The 23,789-nt window shown below is 39.7% G+C and overlaps 1 protein-coding gene across 4 annotated transcripts in view; it reads left to right on the top strand.

Moving 5' to 3' along the window:
• The window catches only part of Axn (protein axin), a 251,789-nt gene that overhangs the window by 101,461 nt on the left and 126,539 nt on the right, over positions 1–23,789 (top strand). For 2 of the 4 annotated variants that reach the window (XM_089638385.1, XM_089638386.1), the window contains exons 1-2: positions 12,796–12,927; positions 13,683–13,905. The gene's annotated coding sequence lies outside the window, so the exon portion shown is untranslated. Of the gene's footprint in view, positions 1–11,740; positions 11,796–12,795; positions 12,928–13,682; positions 13,906–23,789 lie in introns of those variants that run through there. The other 2 variants (XM_089638388.1, XM_089638384.1) reach the window with 1 other exon arrangement.

Here is a 23,789-nt window from a genome sequence, read left to right as displayed (position 1 = left end):
TGAAGGAGACGTGTAAATAAATATACGGCGCGCGGCCCGGGTGTGTTGAACGGACCTACGGTCAAATTTGCTCTAGCAGGCCTGTGAAATTGATTTTTTCTGAGGGTATATTTTAATTACCTCTGATGAACATATTACTAAAATCTCAAATGTTTTAGACTGAACACCGTGGTAAGTTAGTAATTCATCGCCTACAAAAATTAAAGCTGGTGCTTACCGCTAACGTTATAGTTGAAAACCGTTTTACAAAATTTTCAAACCATTTCACGTAAAATATTTTATTTCTATTTTTACAAATTATTTATCACACTACATTATGATAAAAAAAAATTAATAAAATCTTTTCCTAACCGTAAATAAAGCAAGTTAGTTGCGCGTTTATACATTGGTTTCCTATTTAAATTAACAAAATATATAATCCTTCTTTGGCTATTTACGCCGTCTGCGTGATTTCGATATTAATACTGATAATATTATATCTTCTCAAGTAAAGCTATTTTTAACTACATTTGTAACGGACGTACTGCTCCAATATCAGCCGACGTCGCCCCATATTAAAATCTGCTATTTACCTTAACTTTGCCTGTCCTTAAATTGAATAAACTGCCTGTAAATGTATGAAAAATTATGTAAAAATGTATATTTAATGTCAATACAATAAATGAAACGTCGGAGCTTGGCTAGAGGTATACGGGCAGAGAAGTAGTGTGAGAGCTGGTAAAATCATAAACATGTTTAATTCGGGCACGATTGTTAGAACCGTGCCAAAACGTAGTGGGAAGCCGTGCCGTACGCCATGCGCCGTCATAGCGTCACAAATGACCGGTGGTACGCCGTCATTACGTCCCACGGGCACGGTTCTGAGGATCGTGCTCAAACTAGAGATGGGCGAAGCGGCTCAGTTGAGGGAGCCGGTTCACTGGGTCCCGTTCACCTGAAAGATCCGCTTCAGTGAACCGGCTCGATTGAACCCCCCCCCTCCCTCCATAAATAAAATAAAAATAAAGTTCTTCGCGATAAAAGAATACATACGTGTAGTCGTCGATATTATACAATGGTACAGATATTGAAATCGACATGTGTTCTACACTCTACAGTGTCCTAAGATGTTTAAGATTCGCTAGTGAAATTTATTTTAGTTGTACATTGTGACCGAAATCAAATTGGATCGTTTATTATACAATGTGCTATTTTTATGTTTTGGTGAAATTAAAAGTATTTATTATTATTTTTTTGGTAAACTAATGTTTAAGACAAGATTTTTTATGCATAGCACAAAGGGTAACAATTATTTTATAAGCAATAATTATTAGCCTGAAACACTAGTATATATTGAATTATTTCGCGGATAAGAGATAAGCCGCCATAGCTCAGTGGTCAGAGCTGTCGACCGGAAATCGAAAGGACACGGGTTCAAGTCCCGTTGGCGTCATGTATCTTTTATCAGGAGATTTTTCAATGTAGATGAGTGTTTTAGGCTACTAATTATTGCTTATAAAATAAAAGTATTTAAACATGAAACCATGAGATTTCATTTTTCTTTTATAAAAGTTGCATTTAAAATATTTTTAGGGTTTTATGATTTTTCATAACAGGTTGCGTCTGACAAAGCTCCCTCCGGAAGAATGAGCTGAAAAGATAAATGCTTTAAAGGTCATTTCTCAGGACTGCGCTTCGTCAGATGGGACCTTGCTATCGTGAGGAAACATTCCGACATTTTTGCTTCTTTGGGAATATTATATATTTCGAAGACAAAATTTTTGGCCAGAAAAATCGATCAATATATCGTATATTTATGATTACATTCAAAGGGGATTCCCAATTTTATTGGAATACCCTTTTATTAGAATGAAAAAATGAAATCGAGAAATCTTTTGTTTTGTTAGGTTTTTGGTACAAAACGTCAAACTTCAATCGTACGGTAATCGTTGAATCACGTTTCTTATCGCTTTTCAGTTTTTTTACCCGGAAAACATAATTACGAACTTTATAATAGCTTTAATTTAAATTTACCATGATTTCCACAAGAAAAAAGAGTGAAATTTGGAATCATTTTTCTGCGGCCACAAAAATTGTCAGATGTGTTATTTTTAAATTAAAATCTATAATCTATATCAATACTATTGAAAAAATTTCTTTAAATTAAGTTTAAAAAAATCAATTGGTGAATGGAATTAAAATATAGAACAATGAAAATAAATAAGTGTAATAATAATATAAAAATTGTGTTGTGAAACAAAATACTTCGGTGTGAGAATAATAGCTAAACGTCGTTCATGTAAGTACTCAATGCCAACATTACTTTTTTACGATTATTTCGATATCAATGATTAACTGAAAATAAACCATGAACATAATATAACTCTTCCTTGTTCCTGTTATAATAAACTAAATAAGTGCCGACACAACAACTAAAATGTTATGCAAGCGGGAATACCAGTATTATTATGTCGTATATATGGTCAATCCGGTCAGTACGTCAGTAGTGACCCGCGAGCCGTGAGATCCGTTGAACGATGTATGCGGATCTTCGTTCGCGAACGGGTGAGTCGGCTCTTCGGGTCTGGCGGGTCACCTGCTCACCGGCTCACCGTTCGCGAACGACTGAAGCGGGTCACCGGGTCACCGGCTCACCGGCTCACCGGCTCTTCGTTCGCGAACGAGTGAAGCGGGTCACCGGGTCACCGGCTCACCGTTCCCGAACGGGTGAGTCACCGATTTGAGAACCGGATCTTACGGATCGGTGTAAAGATCCGGTTCACTGAGCCGACTCGTTCGCGAACGACTCACTTCTAGCTCAAACAAACGAAGGCCGTGGTCACGTTCGGCCACGGCCCGAAACTACCGGCCGAGCGGCGCGGCGCCGCGATAGCGTCGCAAACACGGCTCACGGATTCCAGGAATCAAAGAGAAAGTGAGCCCGTGTGCGCGTCGTGCGCCCGCTGGTGGCCTATAAAACGGGCAACAGGCCCTGAAAACGTCAGATCTCCAGCAACCACCACCAGCTCTACACCTCTCTCTCTGCTCTGCCCTCTACCTCGCTCCGACTTCTGACTCTGCTCGCCTTCTTTCACTCTGACCCCCGCCTCACCCTGGACCACGGACTGCCTACCCCTTCGGACCAGACTCGGAATCAGCTCAAGAACAAGCGACAAGCAATCGGACCAGCTCTACAGCGGCTTCAGAGACGGCCCCGTTCTACCCCTCCACGCCACTGAAGGACGACATCTCACGCCTCCACAGATTGGGATCACCGGCCCCTTACAGTCTTGTGTGTCACACGATTACGTCTGATACATAAGTGGTCCTTCGACGCCGGATCTTTCTGTGGATAAGATGTCACCTTCACTGCGCTCTGGGAAGAACAGCGCTGACGGGGATTCATCGCAGGGAAGCGATGATCCCACACCGACCGGGGCGGCCACAGCCGCGCCCCCCGGACTCCGGCCAACCGCCCCCCTGGCCCCCTCTGATCCCCGAGCGGACCCACTGCCTGGTCCCTCCGGCGCATCACCACCACAGACGCCCCCTGCCGCGGCCGACGTCTCGTCAAGAAGCGAGGCTTCCAGCGAGGACACGCTCCGGCAGGCGCAGCTCGAGCTAAGAGCTGAGAGGCGGCGCACCCAGAAGCTGCAGGACGACCACGCCCGACAGATGGCAGAACTTGTCGCCACGCTGAAGGGCCTCACGCGGACCGCTTCACCTGCAGCCTGGCAACCCGATGGAGCCTATCCCGGAAGCCAGCCATCTAGCGGCCCCGGGCAAGCTCAGAGCTACGCACCCGAGGCGCACACCACTGGCCCACGGGTGGACCTTCCACAGACTGCGGCGCCTTCTAGCGGCCCCAGTCACAGCCTTGCCTACACAGTGGGGGGAGACCCCACTGTTCCGCAAGCTACAGCACCACGGGTGGGTCTTCCACAGACTGCGGCGCCCCCGAGCGGCCCCAGTTACAGCCTTGCCTACACAGTGGGGGGAGAGCCCACTGTTTGGCAAGCTACAGAACCACGGGTGGAATACCTACCGACGCCGACGCCGGCGCCCCCGGGCGTACCTACTCAGAGCTACGCACCCGAGGCGCACACCACTGGCCCACGGGTGGGCCTGCCACAGACTGCGGCGCCCTCTAACGGCCCCAGTCACAGCCTTGCCTACACAGCGGAGGGAGAGCCCACTGTTCCGCAAGCTACAGCACCACGGGTGGGTCTTCCACAGACTGCGGCGCCCCCGAGCGGCCCCAGTTACAGCCTTGCCTACACAGTGGGGGGAGAGCCCACTGTTTGGCAAGCTACAGAACCACGGGTGGAATACCTACCGACGCCGACGCCGGCGCCCCCGGGCGTACCTACTCAGAGCTACGCAGCGGAGGCGCAAACCACTGGCCCACGGGTGGGCCTGCTACAGACTGCAGCGCCCTCTAGCGGCTCCAGTCGCAGCCTTGCCTACACAGTGGGGGGAGAGCCCACTGTTCCGCAAGCTACAGAACCACGAGCGAACTACCAACTGACGGCGGCGCCATCTAGCGGCTTCACCCACGGCTTCGGGTATGCAGCGGAGGCGCAAACCACTGCGCCGCGGCTGGTTTACAGACCGACGCCAACGCCGGCGCCCCTGGGCGTACCTACTCAGAGCTACGCAGCGGAGGCGCAAACCACTGGCCTTCCGCAGACTGCGGCGCCCCCTTGCGGCCCCGGTCACAGCCTTACGTACACAGTGGGGGGAGAGCCCACTGTGCCACAAACTACAGCCCAGCCTAGCGATGTTTTCGGGAGCTCGCGCCGCGCCTCGAGGGCTCACACCGGGACGGAGAGAAACCATGCTGCGGATCCACTCACGGACGGCGCTTCCCCAGGCGCCGCGACGCTGCGAGGTGGACCAGAGCCGCAGTACGGCTATCCCGGTGTGACCCGCGGGCCCGCCCAGTTCCCAGCATTTGCCCCGAGCGGAAACTCGCCATCGCAGCCCCCCGCTGACGGATATGGGGCCTGCAACCGAGCGGATGAGGCAGCGAGGCAGACACGAGACTGGGTGCATCAAGGGAGTGTCCCTCTCGTCCAGGTGACGGCCATGTTCGCCGACGCCCTCCGGCAGTCCCAAGCCGGTGGCACACCTCGCTACCATCCCAAAGATGAGCGGATGGCATCCCTCATCGCCCAGCAGTCCAGCGCAAAGGACTTGCCGGCCTACGCTGGCGACGCCATAGAGTGGCAAGCCTGGAAGGCGCAATTCCTCCAGTCGACAGCCACCTGCGGGATGACGGCGGCCGAGAATCTGATGCGGCTGCAGCGTGCCCTGAAGGGAAAGGCACGAGAAGCCGTCAGCCCTCTCCTCCTGGACCCGGCGCAGGTGCCGGAAATTATGGATGTCCTGGAGCACCGCTTTGGGGGCGCGCACTCTGTCGCGGCTGTCATGTTCGATAGGATAAAGCGGCTGACCCGACTACAAGAGGACGCATCGACCGAGCTTCTCGTGGAGTTCTTGGGCACGGTGCAGAACATCGTGGCTTCGCTGGGGAACCTGCAGGGTGATTACCTCTCTAACCCGGCCCTCCTCAGCGAGATCGCCTCGAAGATGCCGTTAGCCCTACGCCTCTTGTGGTTGGGTAAGGTGGCCAACCAGACGCACGCGGCCACCGTGGTGCAGCCTGCCGCGTTCCTGAAGCGGCTGACCAACGCGGTGCCGCGGTCGGGCCTCACCGAAAATAGCCGAGCAGATCGGTCGAACATCAGCGGGCCGCCCGCCAGCTCGGGACAACACTGAGGATGGCTTGTCCGGACACCGCACCACCAGCCTCGCTGCCAACGCCCTGGACCATGCCGCCGGGGACCATGCCACCGGGGACCATGCCGCCGGGGACCATAACGCCGGGAACCATACCGCCGGGGACCATGCCACCGGGGACCATGCCACCGGAAATGCCGCCGGGGACCATGTCGCAGCACGCCGCTTGCAAAGAGTGTAGCCGAGCTCCACGGTGGGAGTGTAACGGACGTACTGCTCCAATATCAGCCGACGTCGCCCCATATTAAAATCTGCTATTTACCTTAACTTTGCCTGTCCTTAAATTGAATAAACTGCCTGTAAATGTATGAAAAATTATGTAAAAATGTATATTTAATGTCAATACAATAAATGAAACGTCGGAGCTTGGCTAGAGGTATACGGGCAGAGAAGTAGTGTGAGAGCTGGTAAAATCATAAACATGTTTAATTCGGGCACGATTGTTAGAACCGTGCCAAAACGTAGTGGGAAGCCGTGCCGTACGCCATGCGCCGTCATAGCGTCACAAATGACCGGTGGTACGCCGTCATTACGTCCCACGGGCACGGTTCTGAGGATCGTGCTCAAACAAACGAAGGCCGTGGTCACGTTCGGCCACGGCCCGAAACTACCGGCCGAGCGGCGCGGCGCCGCGATAGCGTCGCAAACACGGCTCACGGATTCCAGGAATCAAAGAGAAAGTGAGCCCGTGTGCGCGTCGTGCGCCCGCTGGTGGCCTATAAAACGGGCAACAGGCCCTGAAAACGTCAGATCTCCAGCAACCACCACCAGCTCTACACCTCTCTCTCTGCTCTGCCCTCTACCTCGCTCCGACTTCTGACTCTGCTCGCCTTCTTTCACTCTGACCCCCGCCTCACCCTGGACCACGGACTGCCTACCCCTTCGGACCAGACTCGGAATCAGCTCAAGAACAAGCGACAAGCAATCGGACCAGCTCTACAGCGGCTTCAGAGACGGCCCCGTTCTACCCCTCCACGCCACTGAAGGACGACATCTCACGCCTCCACAGATTGGGATCACCGGCCCCTTACAGTCTTGTGTGTCACACGATTACGTCTGATACAACATTGAAACTGAAAAAGCCTAAAACTGAGTGTTCTAAAAGTTTACACCCTTCGCTTTATAATATAATTCTCTACTTTTACATATATTCTGTAGTTTTATTATCTAATTATCGTAAGTATAAAATCTTTCAATAATTTGCCGATTTATCGACCTCGAAGTAGAAGGGTGAAAGTCTAAAATTGAACACCCTCCGGTTTGGCAAAAAAAAAATCGAACCTCATTTAGAGCTTTTAGGCCCAATGTTTGTTAACACGGGCTCTCTCTATCGCCTACCACCCACCACCCTCCATCCTCCCACCCACCATGTCGCCTTATACTTGAGCCAAGGCAAGCTTCATCGGCGTCGAGAATGAGCCACTTACATATATATTTTAGGAAAGATTTTTTTATCGTATTTAAAATGCATAGTAATTTTTGGAAAATAAAGTTTTACGTACACGCAAAATGAAGCATTTTTATAAAAGCGATGTATTTTTATATGTATGTTTTAGTCCAATTATAAAAACTCTATCAGATGTGAACTGTCAAAAGACGTAAATAATATCTCGTATATTTTTTAAACCTTGGCTTAACTATCGGATCGTAGAAATAACTTTGTTTAAAATAATATTATTGTATTTCTGAATATTTCTTGTCCATGTTTTATAATTAGAGCATTCTTATTAAAATATTTAAATACCAAGGCCGACTAGAACACACACAGATTTGTTTAATTTATATAAAATTAAAAATAACAAGTTAAAAAAAAACTTATTTCCATATTCTTAGATGATTCTATTCACATTTTTAAGCAAATAAAAACACTTGCAAGAGGCTCATTAACTCAAACTAATGGTGACTTAAGGGCCTTCCTTACTAGCGATCTCAATCGTTGTATGAAGAATCATGAATTGTCAGATTCAAACGACAATCTAAGTTATTAATCGTCAAAATATCGATAATGTAGCCACGCTTGGCTATCGTAAATACATTTTTCTGTCGAGATATATGTTTTTACTAACAATTTATTTTCGTTAAATACTATATAATGAACATCTAAGAATTCTCCTACTCATTCGGCTCTATGAGGTGGCCGTGAATGCACGCTTTCTACGGTCCGTCGTGTCAATATTTTTTCAAAGTTCGAAATTCCGCGTAATTATTACACTTCCATGAGACGTTTCAACAATATTCCACTCTATGCGTTGCGCGTAGGGACTATAATAGTGTGTCGCCTTTTTTTTATGTTTCATCTGTGCGTTTCCGTCGAAGCTGTGTAGTGTCAAATAGTATTATTAAGAGTCAATTTATTGTTAACATTTTTTTGGGTTTCTAGGTAATAAACAATTTAATATTATTAAGAATTAATATATTGTTAACATTTTTTCGGGTTTATAAGTAATAAACAATTTTATATTATTAAGAATTAATTTATTGTTAACTTTTTTTCGGGTTTCTAATAAATATAGTAATAAACAATTTGATGTTTTTAAAATATAAAAGTATATAAAATATTCCAGCACTTACAATAAAATAAAAGAAGCACGTCGTATAAAAATGTTTCAGTCGAAAAGATCGAATGCCGAAATCACTTCGAAATTATTGCAAAAAACTTAAATCACTGTTAGAAGTATCCCTTAGAATTGAGGAAGATTGTGTCAAGCCGTATTTTACGCCTGAGAACGGCTGTACGTTGTGCAATAACGTACCGGAAGACTATGAATTAGGAAAAATAAAACAGTTTTATTTAAATATATTGAATGGTCCAAAACATGTATTTGGAGACCACTCACTATGCAAGGAACGGGCATACTTTTGCAAACGGGATACTGGCGACACTAATTACGTACCCAATATGACTTCGAGCTTGATAATGTCAAGAAACGCTTTTACAATTTTTGCATGCTACCCGAATTAATTGATCCTCGACATAATCGCTGCATGCCTATTAGAAATCCTGAGTATTTAGAAAAGTGCATAATAGCGAAAAGAAACAAAGTAAAATTGGTTTCAGCTAAAACCAAAACATGTAAAAAGGAATTGTTTCGAAGAAATCAATAACATTTTATTTCATTGAAGTGTCTTCAGAAGAAATTTCATTTATATTCCTAATGTATGTAGTCCACATTTTTAGAAATAGGGAAAAGGAGGGTTGGAAAGTTCCTGGCTATTCAGATCTAGTCACTAAACAACTAAAGAAACAAACTACCTTAAAAAATTGAAAATTAATAGTATTATTACTTCAATAGAAGAGAGTCCAAATATAATTACTAATCATATAAATTACTTCTTCAGTGACATTGGTCCAAGCTTCGCTAGTAATTTGTGCAGTGCTAATAAAACTATTGAGATGTGTCTGGTGAATGATTTTAAATCTGAACTTCACGTTACAGGGGACAATTTTTATTTTAAACCAACTAGCATTTCTGAAGTCACAAATGTGATAAATGATTTAAAAATGTCTTTCTCGTGCGGTATTGATTCTTTAAGTGTTATGGTGTATAAAATGCATGAATCCGAATTAGCTTGTCTCATATCTCACCTTGTAAATACAGGAGTTTTCCAATAAGAGGTGAAATTTTGATATTTAATCGTAAAATATCAATGGTTTCGTTGCTTGTGTGGCACGTAGCGCCGTCTTGTTGAAAGTAAACGTTGTCCAGATTAATACCATCCGATTCCGGCCATAAAACATCATTCATTTTTTTTCGGTAGCGCAGTCCATTCACTGTTGTCCATTCTGTTGCTCCAGCCTCATTTTCAAAAAAGTAAGGTCCAATGACTCCGCCGGACCATAAACCGCACCAAACAGTCACACGTTGAGTGTAAAGAGGCTTTTTAACAATAACTCTTGGGTTTTTCGAGCCTCAGATGCGACGATTTTGCTTGTTGACGAAGCCACCGAGGTGGAAATGGGCCTCATCACTCAAAATGATTTGCATTTGATTCACTCAAGTGAATTTTAATAAGTTCAATGCGTTGTTGAAGCGTGTATCGTTCCATTTTATTAATGGCGTTGTTTCTACTTGTCAAATGTCAAAAAATGACAGCTTCAAAAGTAACATCTACCGAAATAGCGGGCTATTCAAAATAACACCTCTTATTGGAAAACACTGTATTAGCTTCGAGAGTGGGATGTTCCCTTCTCATTGTAAGTAATTCCCCTTTTTAAATATGGAGATCGTCTAGATGTTAATAATTACAGACCTATATTCTTACTCAATACTCTTTCAAAAGTAATAGAGAGATTAGCTATGTCGAGATTGGTATCATTCTTAGAAACATATAATATACTCTCTAGCAATCAGTTTGGTTTCAGAGAGAATACAGGAACAAGTGATGTAGTGTTGAGGGTATTGTCCAAAGTCAAAGTCAAACATGAATACAATGTCCTGAAGGAGCTTGCAGAACTAGAAAGCATTACCATAGAAAAGTGTGGTCTTTTCATACATGAAGAGTATCCGTATATGGGTGCGACACCAGATGGAATTTCTTCTGAATACACCGTGATTGAAATTAAATGTCCTTTCGCAGCACGCAGCATGCTCATATAAGAAGCAGTAAAATCCAAAAAAATTATGTTAGCAAAAATGGAGAAATTCTGGTAAATACATCTCACGATTGGTTTTACCAGGTTCAGGGCCAATTACATGTAACAAAAAAAGCTATTTGTATGTTTGTTGTATGGACTGAACTCGGATGAAAATCGAAAAAATTTTACGGGATGACGAATTTCGGCAGACTAATATGGTTGAACAGCTGAATCGCTTTTAAAATTTTTGCATGCTACCCGAATTAATTGATCCTGGACATAATCGCTGCATGCCTATTATAAATCCTGAGTAATTCAAAGTGCATAATACCGAAAAGAAGTAAAGTAAAATTGGTTTCACCTAAAACCAAAACATGTAAGAATTTTTAAGAAGATCAATAACATTTTCATTGAAGTGTCCTCAAAAGAAATTTCATTTATATTCCTTATGTATGTGGTCTACATTTTTAGAGATAGGGAGGATGGGGGGTTGGAAAGTTCCAGGCTATTCAGATCTAGTCACTAAACATATCTACGCCGTTCTCAAGCAACTTTCAATCCTGAATTATGGTCTCTCACCAGGGTGATACTGAACGTATCTTCCACTTTTGAACGAGGTACAGATTCGTTATATGTAACTATATAAAATTTATTTTAATTCTATAATATGACATACTTATATAAATTAAATTAAATTTGTTTTGTCCTCGCCGGCTTTTGAACCCGTGACCTCAAATTAAACTATACAATTTAGTATTAACAGTGCCCGCCGCACTGCGAAACCAGTCTGGAACAAAGGGAAGCCTTTTGTAACTCTTTATAATTGTATTTATCAAAAAAAAAATCCAAATAAAAAGTTATATTAAATGTTGTTACTGAGAACCTCCTCCATGAATCAAGCTATTGTAATATTGCATTACATTCTAAAATATATTTTAACATAATTTTCATAATCACAATATCTTTAATTAATAATAATTTGTTTTGCTTTGTGCGTGTCTTGTATTGAATGGAACGCACCGGCCAGCTGCCAGGTGCAGCGAGTTAGATATTCGAATTCGCGCTAGAAACATTTAGTAGCGAGGGCCGTTAACGGCTTGTATTCGTAGCCGTTTTGGCAATTTATTGTAGTCGTTAATTTGACAACTCTCTGCTCATTCCTCCTGACTCCCGATCTTCGTCGGTGTTCCTCTTTGACTTTGATATTGAACTATTAAAAGTCAAGTTACACCTTTTCTATGTCCTGCCGTCACTTCAATGTTGATAAACTATTCTTCTTCATTCCAAAATGATGACTTTTACACGTTATTATTGTTATTTATCTTTTAGTTTTCGTTTGTTGTTATGTATATATGTATTAACGGATATTTTTGATTGTTCCAGGAATAAGTTCTGCACACGAAAAGAAGATACACCACACAACGGAATAATCCTCAACGTAAGTGTTTAAAAAATATATTTTATTTTGTTTGTACCAAATCGCCACTTTAAATAAATCACAAAACTCGGTGATAAAAATAATTTTATTAAATATCAAAGAAAAATGTTTTTCAGAACTCTATTTCATTAGCTACTGAAATACAGTATTCGAATTTCCAGATGGTAAAGGTACAGAGTGTTCTTATTTTTTATTGTAACAATTCTGTATTGACTTTTTTTCCCGAACTTCCAACCATCAACTCCATTATCACGAATTCCAACCATCAACTCCATTATCACGAATTCCAACCATCAACCCCATTATCACGAATTCCAACCATCAACCCCATTATCACGAACTTACAACCATCAACTCCATTATCACGAATTCCAACCATCAACTCCATTATCACGAATTCCAACCATCAACCCCATTATCACGAATTCCAACCATCAACCCCATTATCACGAACTTACAACCATCAACTCCATTATCACGAACTTCCAACCATCAACTCCATTATCACGAATTCCAACCATCAACATTATCACGAACTTCCAACCATCAACTCCATTATCACAACTTTTTGTATTTCTTACTCTTGTATTTCTCACTCAAGTAATTTATTATATTGTTCTTGCTATGTCTGTTTGGAGCGTCTCCCATTTCTTCCTTCCGACTTGCGCTTCATGTAAGAGAAAATTAGATCGTTCGAATGGTGCACCCCAATAACAAACAGCCTGCCTGCCTGATAAAAAAACGCGCTTTGTTTATCTGTTCTATTTTCCGACTAATGTTCAGTTTGATCTGACATTTCATATAATCCTTTCTACCTTGGTATCGAGATGGCAGAAGAGATAGGAGCATGGGATATTCCTGCATCACGTTTGCTTCCTCAGTCCGTGGGCGGGCGGCGATGGGCGGGTGGAAGGGGAGGAGGGCTAGCCACGTGCGCCGCCCGAGCCGGTACTCGGTGCCAGCGACAGTGTGGATTATTACCTCAGTGACAGCCCGCGCTCGCTTCGAGAAGCACGTTCCTCTCCGGACCGGTAGAACCCACCTTCCCCCGACTGTCGCGAAGTTCTAAAACTCTAAATAAGTGGATAACGAACTCTTCCTGCGTCGATCTCCGTGTAATTTTGTTGCCAAAGTGAGTTTCGCCAACTTTAAGCGACTTATAAAGTTTGTTTCGGTCGGTTTTCTGTGTGAATTTCAAAAGTTTCACCGACGAGTAAAACACTCTTATTAAATTGTTTTTGATTTGTTTGACAAATCGGCAGTGTCGGATCCGTCGTCTGTGTTGTTGTTTTGTCGACTTGTGTTTAGTGCAGACGCGGGAAAACCGTCGCGGATTATTTATGTAGCAGATTTTGAAGTCCGCGGCGTTGTTTTGTTTTCGTCCGCTGATCAAAGAGCGCCGCGCAATTTTTTGTTTTTAGTTTTGTGTTGTTTTGTGCGAATCGGACGACATTGAAAAAGTTCAGGAGTTGGCAGTTCGTCATCCGGCGCTTTGAAGTCAGGCCCGCCTTCAGCTGTAATAGCCCGCGCGAGATCGAGATGAATGTTCGTTTGAAAGTTTTACGCTCCGGCGAATTGCCGGTGATTAATAGTTTATTATAAGGAAGTGTAAATATTGCTCACGTGAAGCTTAGAAGCCAAATTCTTGTTTATATTGTTCCCGCAGTCCGCAGTGTTGGCGTTGTCTAAAAACGTATTGTTTATTGTGGGAGCCGTCCTTTTATCTGTTGCTTTGAAACTCGAATAAATGTAACTTTGATAGCGTTGAATTAAAAGCTCTGCCATTTGTCTTGTTGTTTAATTTGTATTAAATACCGAACTGTCGGTCCCCCGGATTCCTTATCGTGTTTTAATCTGTGATTACTTCAATTCTCTTTTGAATTTCAGTCTTGAAGTCTTTGAAGTTGGATAAGTAGTGACGACCATAATTTGAAGTCCCACGCGTTTGAACATTCAAACAGTTCTAAATATTACAAAATATATTGTGGAGTGATAAGTTAGTGTAATAAGCGGCAGACACCAAGCAAGGAATGTCATCTGGCTAGTAAACTGAGGAATAGACACATTCCTACATGATTCCAGCATCATCGTTGCTGTAGAATAATAACATGTGAGTTATTTTATTTTTCTTCTTTCTGTGTTTATATTGTAATAATGTATTCCTGTTCCACAGACATTAGGATTATTAGTAATCTTTCAGAGAAATTGGACACGACTATTTTACGTCTGGGAGATGGTAAAAGATGTATTCCATTTCATGTATTTTGACAATTTCGGCCATTATTTTTTCTTGTTTGATGTATCCCTGAAGCGTTTCCATCGATTCTGAAATTTTACCGAATTATTCTTCATTTATTTAAAATTTTGATCGCTAAATAAACGCTTTTGTCGGCTTACGAAAAGACAATTAAAACACCCACAATCTTTAATAAAAGCTGATAAAATATGTTTTCCGAAGTGTGAACCACTATTTAGCCGTTAACATTTTTCTAGAATTTTATTGTAATTTCCACTTTTTAAAATTTTTTGTTGCGTTATTTTGAATCCTATAGGCAAACCTAATATGTATTGTGTGAATCATAATAATATTGAATGTAAAGTGATATAATTTTCAATCTCCACGATTCCATTTTTATAAATCTGAAAAGAGAAAAGATGGCGTTGATTAGCCAGCCGCCTACGAACTGGCATTCCTTCTCATTCAGAAATGATAATTCTAATTTACGGCGACAATGATCCCGTGGATATATGTTGGAGTGTGGAGGACTTAGGCTTGAACAGAATTTAGATCCGCCCAACGGAGATGCTGTAAGCGGTGAGCGGCCAGCGGCCAGCGGCCAGTCGGATTCTAAAATAGTCCCATTCATAATCATTTTCATATTATTATTATTTTGATGGTGTCGAGTGTGACAGCCATTACAATGTGGCAGGCGGTCACAATCACCGTTTGAAGTTTGGTAGCTACCGAAAGCTCCCGTGATGGGAATAACATTAAGTCAGGGGCGGCAGCTGCTACGAATTTCTGTGTGTAAATAAATAGAAAAACTTCATTATTTGTTCGAATTATTTTTAATACCTGCATAAGATACCAAGAATTTAACGTATAGCTACTGTCGCAATATATTATTGCAATATTGTATTTGCAAATAAGTACTGTATATCATCAAAGATAATTTGAGGGCCTTTGTGCACTCGACTAGCAATCCGAAGGTCGCGGGTTCACATCTCAGCGAGCACAAGTAAATTTTATATTATGAATTTCTGTTGTTTCACAATTTATTAATTAAAAATAATAGTATTATACTTGCGGCACGTTCCAGACTCGAAGATACTCTCAGTATCGCCCTGGTGTAATACCACTATTCAGAATCGAAATGTTACTTAAAATGGTTTTAGACGTGTTTGGTGACCAGATCTGAATAGCCAGGTACTTCCTCACCTTCCTCTCCCCCATCTCCTTCCCCTCCTCACTACCTTCAGCCTCACAACATACCCCAATTGGTGGTGCCATAGTCTCACTGGCTCCTGCCGGTGCCGGTGTCTCTTCGGATAAAGTCTGTGCGTTAGTCCTTAGTGAAATCTGATACAATTAACTCAAATATGCTTTGGAATTAAGTGTCATTTTCAAGTGATTCTATGAAGAATTCAGATTCACGGGACTGCGCTGGTTTGTATAATTAGCATAAGAACATTAAATTTCCTGGCTACTTGCGTTAACCGACTGAACAAGATGTCCACTATGAGGTATGTAACAAATATAAATTAGAAATGAGCACTACGAGAATATTTGACGTGAAATTGGATGACAGAAGGAAGAAGACATGGCTCGATCAACAGAATAACAGTAGGGTAGGTATGTATTAGACGATTTATGAATGTGAATGAAGCGAGGAGCGTGTGCCAAAACAGTTGTATAGCGGTCGATCCTCTCTGCCTACCCCTGCGGAGAAACGTTATGGATAGAATATTGCAAGAAGTGCTGTATTTTCGATTTGTTCGCGATTTATATCTTAGATATTCTATACTGGTATTAACCACTCGGTCCTCCAAATAAATGGAATATGTCTGAACGTATCCGAAAACTTGTAGTTTTTTAAAGGTGATGCAAGGCGCTTTCAAATTGTATTATTACACGGAGAAAAATAATCCTGTTAAAAAAAAGTAATAGAATGTCAATTTCCCGTTAAATTATTGGTCCTTCAGAATATATCGCGAACACGTGTTCTGTTCCTAATAAATATCATATGGAATGCGACAATATTAGTATGTCACTACCAATAACAGTATTTGTATGAACACGTGTTGCGTCGTCCTCATAAAACATTTAATTTTAATCGATAATATATCGATATATAATAATAATATTGATAATAATTGTTTATTCCAGAATGTGAATATAAGAATATCCAGAATATAATAGTGAATTCATTCGTTTAAAGCCTGCAGTCCCGTTTTTAACAGGAAAACGAATAATTTGACCAGATTTTTAATAAATTTACATTATTTTATATCAGTAAGTTTTCTCCGTGTAGAAATAAACATTGAAACAAAAAATTGAAATGCAAACATAAAAAAAAATAATGACCCACCTTAGTAATTAAAATTACTGATTACGAATAAATTAAAACAAATTTACGCAATTTATTAGACAGATTTATCGTAAAAGTTATTGTTACTTTTTTTTGTCATTTGATTTAAAAGTAATAACATAGAGCACTGTAGAAATTTATTATAAATTTGTACAAAGCCCTTTGAGAGAGGTGATTTTGCACAAAAACGGCGCTATACAAGTCATCCAATTATTATTATTTTTTTATTTAATTCATTAAAAATTCGCTGAGTTACATGATTTTTTTTTTTCAAATTTCGGTCGGAAACTTTGGTTTCATAGAGGTGTACATTTTAATTATTCTGTCATTAACTTCTAGATTTGAATATAAAGCGTGAGGTTTTCTCGTTCTAACACCATTTAGATCACATTTCTCACCGTGACAGTGAAGGAGATACGATTTATATGAGACTTTGTAACTAGAGGTTTATTTCGTAACTCGTGTTCAACCTGCAGGGTAATTAAAATATTCGTAATGTAGGTATTTCGTAGCCCATTTAAACCTGTACGTAGGTACTCAGAAAATGTGTAAGATTTAAACCATTTGGAAACGTTTCTCGGAATTTCCTCACCCATTATCCGGCATTATCTCGTATTGCTTAGTTAGGTAGAATCAATTCCCTTGTAAACAATGCGGGCTGTCGGCTCCCGTTTGATGTGTCATGGATTCGGTCAATATGACCAACTTCTTGGAAGCATATTATTATAATATTATAGGCGCATAGAAATATAATAATAGGATTAGCAGCTAATGTAACTCTTATGACTTATGACTAATGACACCACTATTTGTGGTTTTTCTTCAAAGCTTACGAGGCCAAATCAAATTAAAAAATGGTAATAATGATTTATTATTTATGGTTATCAATTCACTACTAATTCTACTGCATTTTTTAAGCCCCGCATTCCGAATTTTTACCAACTTATGTCATGTTTCTCTTGAACACTTTTTTTGACAATCTTGTGTTTATTTATTTATCGCGATAACGAGAAGTTTTTAAGATCGTAAAAGAATACGTTATTTTTTAAGATAATATATACATTTGTTGAGCCGAAACGGTAATTATACGAAATTCCCTCGAAATAATATATTTTTTTAAATCATATTAAAAAGATAGTTTTTATTGTTCCCTGACGCTGTTTTTCTGCAATAAAATCAATTTTTCTACCAGGAGCGCATAAATTAAAATCGGTTTGTTAGATTTAGCCCTAAAATCGTTTTGTCACCTTGGGCTAGTCAGATGCCGGCCAGTCTGCTCCCCGAGACTCGCTCCGTCCCCCTCACACCCGTCTCCCAGCTTCCCATACTCTCTTTCCCCCCTGCAATCTGACTGTACTGACTGACTGCTGGCTAAGCTCTCGAGTGTTACGCGGTGACATCACCCCTTTGTTTTATGCGACTTCCTTTTGTGGTGTTGGACTTTTTTGGACTTTCATAACAAAATCTTCTTGAAAGACCGACGAGTTCGATGGACCGAAGTGATTCGATGTTCAAATGTTTAAAGCAAAGTTTTGAAGCTCTTAAAACATAAATATGTCGTTTTTAAAGATAAACATTTTGAGTTGAAAAGGTAATTAAACATAGTTCCATCGTTAGAAAAAATATATAAAAACACATCTGGTTCTGTTATTTAATATGTATGGACATAATTACAGAACTAAACGTAACATGAAACAGAACAAGACATGTAAAATAAAAAAATAACGATCGCAATTTGGGAGAACCCAGGATCTCTGTCTTATCGGGACAACTTTTCTTTTATTTTCTGTGTCTTGTTCTGTTTCATGTTTCATTTAGATTTGTTAGTATTTTCTTCTTCTTCTTCTTTAATGATTAACATAACATTGATAGGTATAACCTTCAAGAGTTATTCCTATAAAACTGAAAATTATTAAATGTCTAATATTTTTAACAGTAAATTATTTTTGGTGTCATTTTCTAAATTGGAAGCGATTTGTCAAAAATTCAGACTCCACCGTTAATTGAAACTTTATTTTGATTTTTCTTTTAGTTTTCATAAATTAATAATCGATCCTCCTCACCTTAATATGAGCTTAAAACACGATTTATATATGTAGATAAAAAGTTTTTATTGTTATCTGTAGTGATGATGGCTCGGTTATCTTGTAAGCATAAAAGCTCATATACACGTAGTAAGACGATAAGATTTGGCAATCTGCCTGCAGTAGCCTCCCCTTTGTGGATATCTGGGACTCTCCTGGACCCCCTCTTTAATCTCACTCACCCCGTGAAAACCACCCGTCCTGACCAAGTCAACCAGATTCGCTTTAGTCCCCGGGTTAGCGTAACACATTCAATTTCAGAAGACCGAAGAGTTGTTTCCTAGGAATTGAGGAAGTGACTTGTTCTTGACTGTGGTCGCCTCCTCTTTAATCTCGTTAATATTCTCCTCTTTAATCTCGCTCGCCGTCTGCACGTCTGCAACAAATAACCATTATTATAGTCCTCTTGGTAGTCCTCAACTGGTTTACATGTCTGCTTACCATTCGTTATATTATGGTTTTTCTTGTTTAGATATGATAAGCGCATGTTTCTAAGATACATGCTAATAATATGCGGGCAAGTAGTGTTTAAAAATAAAATTACACAACCATTGAAGATAATATTAACAACTATTAAACGAAAAATGTAAAACAGAAATAACACAAAAGATTCGGTCGCATTTAGGAACGGAACCCAGGACTATTTATTAACTATTTAGTCCTCAAAAACAAATTCTTCTTGCGAATTACTAGTCATTTTTACGATAAAGTTAACAAAAATTCGAACTTTTTTCCAAAATTTTAATATTGTTTACTATTTAGTTAGACAATTTTATAAATATGTGTTACATTTTACCCACCTCACTCATTTTTAGGGTCGCTACGCTAGTTAAAAATGAACATTCAGATCCTGCGCAAAAAGTTCCACATTGGACTGCGTTATTTCAATGTGCGCTCTTCGGCGGTCAACGTATGTTGACGTCGTAGATTTCATGTTTAGGCAATTCTATCAATTTGGATGTCTATGACTATTACTATGAAAATGAATATGAATGATATTTGATTTGACATGGAATTTTATGATGCACTTTTTCACAGATAAAATAAATATATTTGCAAGTGACGAAACGACAAGCTACAATAATATTTCATTGCTAGGCGAATAAAATTTTTGTGTGCTAGGAGCATTTTTTAAGGTTCAAAATATTAAAACTAAATTTAAAAAAATACTAAATCCAATGTTTTGACACATTGAGGGTTCAGCAAGGTAGGAGATCTTTCTAACCATCGATGTAACAAATTCTATCTCTTGGCGGCAGCCGACGACATCTCCTATGCAAGAAGCGGATCATCCTACTGATCTTACATCAGTTCGGTATAGAGATGTTAATGCACCAGTAATAGAGGCTCGGGATACAAATTGGACCGCTGCCGATTGACGACAATCACATGTTATTGGTTGTCATCTAATTAATTATTACTGCACGGATCATATTGCAACGGGCAGAATCGGTTTAATGGTATCCACAGAACCTAAATTATATTATATTTGACACATAATAATAATTGTTTGTTTTGTATATAAATGAGGTTCCCGTTTTATATGTATATGCTAATACTAATACATCGGTATTAACCCCTAAAACCTCTGGCAAATTGACCGTTATGTTTCTTCGAGATGCTGTCAGAAAGTCTGTGGGATATCCCCTTCTCAATGTCAAGTAAATGTGATATTTCTGAAAGTATTTGAAAATTAAACACTTACAAAATGTATTATTAGAAGTAAACATATAATTTTAGAAATATTAAAATTAATTATATTTATTAAACAGTTTAAAATAATTATATTCAACTTGCATCTCAAGTACCTTTAGAATAAATTTAAACTAATTAATTTAGAATTGAATTAACGCCCTCTACGTGTTTTGTTTTATTTTTTATAATATGTATACGTAGATTATGTTATGATGTTTACTCTTGACGATCGCCCAGCTTTATTGTCAAAAGCTAACGTTCGAAAATTTTTCTACCCAACAATGTATTTTTGTTAGATACCCACAACAAATCATTTTGTACATGGTTAAGCACAAAATAATTTAGCTTCTGCGTGTCATGTAGGTCGGTAGTTGCTTGAATAACTGTGTCAAATCCATCGGCCTTCCTTGGCCGCATGCAGACGTAGGTCATACAGAATACAGACCGATCCCCCATTATCTTCTGTCGCCATCAAAGGGCAGATTTGTGAATCCAATCTCCGTGTCTGGCGGGCCGGCTGCCAAGCGATACTGGCCATCAGGCGCGCCGCAGAGCGCCCGCTCTCCGCTATACGCTCTACAGCCAGGTGATTATCGCCCATTGTGACCGCGTTTGCTGGACGGGTGCATGTCTAAACGTTCTGTCGAGAATGGGCTTGATGCGTGCGAATTTGCCCCCAGAACAACACAGCATGTCTTAGCTTAGATCTATTATTTGGGTCAAGTGAACAACAGTCTTCCTAAACAGTATGTATATTATCTACAATGACGTGCATTGCTCTATGTCGGCTGTGTGTAGTTTTGCAAGTTCGGGTATAAATAATTGTCTATAGAATCTTTGAAAATGCCCATTTACTATCATCTTCCGATGATTGTTGTGGACAATTGTAAAATTAAAAATTAATGACGTTCGACAGATTTTTCAACGGTTTCAAGAGACTGGTGGCTTCATCCGGAGGAGTGGAACAGGGCTACGACTACGACGCTGCACATCCGAAAGAGACGATCGCTTTTACTGTCGTATAATTTTTGCAATCGGTGCGATTTTTTTGACGCCGAGTGTATTAACACCCCAGTTCTTTATTTACTAATCTTTAATGAAATAATGGTAAAAAATATGAATTAAGCGAGGGATTTTTGCTTTGCGATGCGTTCCATCCACTCTACCCAACCTGCAAGAAATTACATGATGTTAATTTAGTATTAAAATTATGGACGGAAAAAGCACCGCAGGCGAAACATTTTCGAAAAAAAGTGAATTTACATGTTTGCATGGGAAGGATTACCACACGTATTGTAATATGACCAACCGGTTTGTAGTGGGGTAGTTTTTTGAAAATTTTCAACCCTTTCAGCCCCAGTGTTAATTCAAATTAATATGAACTTTGTTAATTTTTTTACCGTAACGGTTGAGATTTAGAAAAGCCATGTTTTCGTTTTCTTATAGTTTGTAGTCTCTTCTGTGGCGTCTATTTTTTTCTGCTCGGTTGAAATCATTATTCCCGCCACAACAAGGATAAATATTTTGACATCTGCTGATTGTGAGTTTCATCGAATTTCTGCCGTCATTGATTACTTAATTTAAGGTGAGATATCAATATTTTCTACTCGAATTACAAATATTTTAACGCATTAAGATGTGATCTATAATAATAACATCAGTTCAATTCACTGATCACAGTCATTTCCCAGAATATTGTAAATGAATCTCAATGTTCATTCAAATTAACACTGGTACTGACGGACATGTTTTCGACTAGTATGGCGAATTTTTAAAGATTTATTATCCTAGATTATTTATTTATTTAAGAATGAATTTTAGTTAAAATGTTATTTGTTTGTACCTTAGTGATTATCACTACATTGTCAATGTGCATTTTTGAGATGAAACAGTTAATAATAATAATTGGATAATTTGTAGAGCGCCGTTTTTGTGAAAAATCACCTCAAGGGCGCAGTTATTTGTATTACTTTTGTGTTATGTTTATTTTACGTTACTATGTAAAAAATACCCTCTGACGCCCAATGTTAATCCAAATTAACATAAAAAATTTCAAAAAAAAAAAAAAAAAATGAAATGCCAAAAATTTTCAAAAATTTTCTGAGGTATTATCAAGCATTACATATTTTATATGTGTGGAAACAATAATGCGGGTGTGAAAGGGTTAACCCGGGCGACGCCGCGCCGGTTCGATCTTCTACCAGTTTAGTCCCTCACCATTGCACAAGCCTCATTTCCGGCGGTAATGCTGTAGGTATTTATAAATTATATAAGTAATCAGTACACTATACTGTAACATTTTCCTCATTAAATATCACATCGATCCCAACTTAAAGAAATTTCCCTTTGTTCTCAATTACTCGATCTGGCCACTTAATGTGTCATTGTTTTTGCAACAATCGAATGCAACAGTGGCTAAATACTTCAACGAACACGAGTAGCGCAAAATAATAATTTACATTACGTGCCTATCTTTGCAACACTGCCTTTGTAAAAACACAAACGGTGTTTCCTTTTGAAAAACAACACGTATTGTTGTTATTGTTTCGATAAAAAAACGTCAAACCCGTGTGGCCATTCTACTACTAAATTGCTTCCATTGTTCTCCTCCTTAATAATTTTCGTCCCGACATATTCTGTTAGACACTTTCATAATTGAGTGTTGGCAATTACGGTAACACCTTAATTCCGGCTGCTTTGATGTCCAAACTCACGTTTATGTAAGATGGGCTCGCAAGATTGGCCTTTGGGATATTAAACACTAACACTAAATTAATTTAAGTATTTTTTTTTTCATTAACCCCACATAATTTCCCTCAGGGCCTTATGTCATATTTGGGGTTGATATGTGGAGTGTATTTTTAAGGAAAGGATGGAGAAGAACTTCCACAGTATTTTTATAAAATGAGCAGATATTTCATATATTATTATAACAAGAGATGCTCCATAATATATGTCATTACACAATGTATGATTACATTTTTATATTATTTTTTATTGTAATTGATATTATCAGAGAGAATTGTATAAAATGTTGAACACAGTCTCTGAAGGCACGCGTTTTGGTTAAAATTAGTTTTACATTGTTTTTCATTAAAATATTGTACGAGTGTACGTGACGTGTAGGTAATTTAAATTAATTTATAAATAATCGAATAAAAAATTGGCAATGGATTAAAGGAATAATTTTGATACTGACAATTAATTCTTGGTTGAATTCCATTATAATAATATATTGAAACAATTTAAAACTTTTTTCACTATTTTTTTTTACTTTTTCCGGTTTCAGCTAATTATAGCCACCTTATTATGGACTGGTACAATTATTCCAAACTACTTTTTAAATACACAATATTTGGGGTGGGGTTGACAGGGATGGCATTCAATGATTTTATTGCAATTATATGGATTTTTTTTCAATCTTCGTTGCTATGTGATGTGTTTCACAGCTGAATTTCCAATTATTTGTAGGGTTTTTGGATTATGGAGGTCAAATTATTATAAGCAATAATTAGTCGCTTGAAATATCCTTACAAATTGAAAATATCTCCCGAGTAAAAATAAATGCCTCCGACGGGAATAGACGTTGTAGATATAAATAGTTATGGAAGTGGTAATGTTACGGA

This window comes from Hesperophylax consimilis, chromosome 12 (assembly GCF_061612785.1).
Source record: "Hesperophylax consimilis isolate HC1 chromosome 12, BYU_Hcon_1.0, whole genome shotgun sequence".
Lineage (NCBI taxonomy): Eukaryota > Metazoa > Arthropoda > Insecta > Trichoptera > Limnephilidae > Hesperophylax > Hesperophylax consimilis.
Note: the sequence above shows the minus strand (reverse complement) of the source record. Positions and strands in the feature narration are given on the sequence as shown.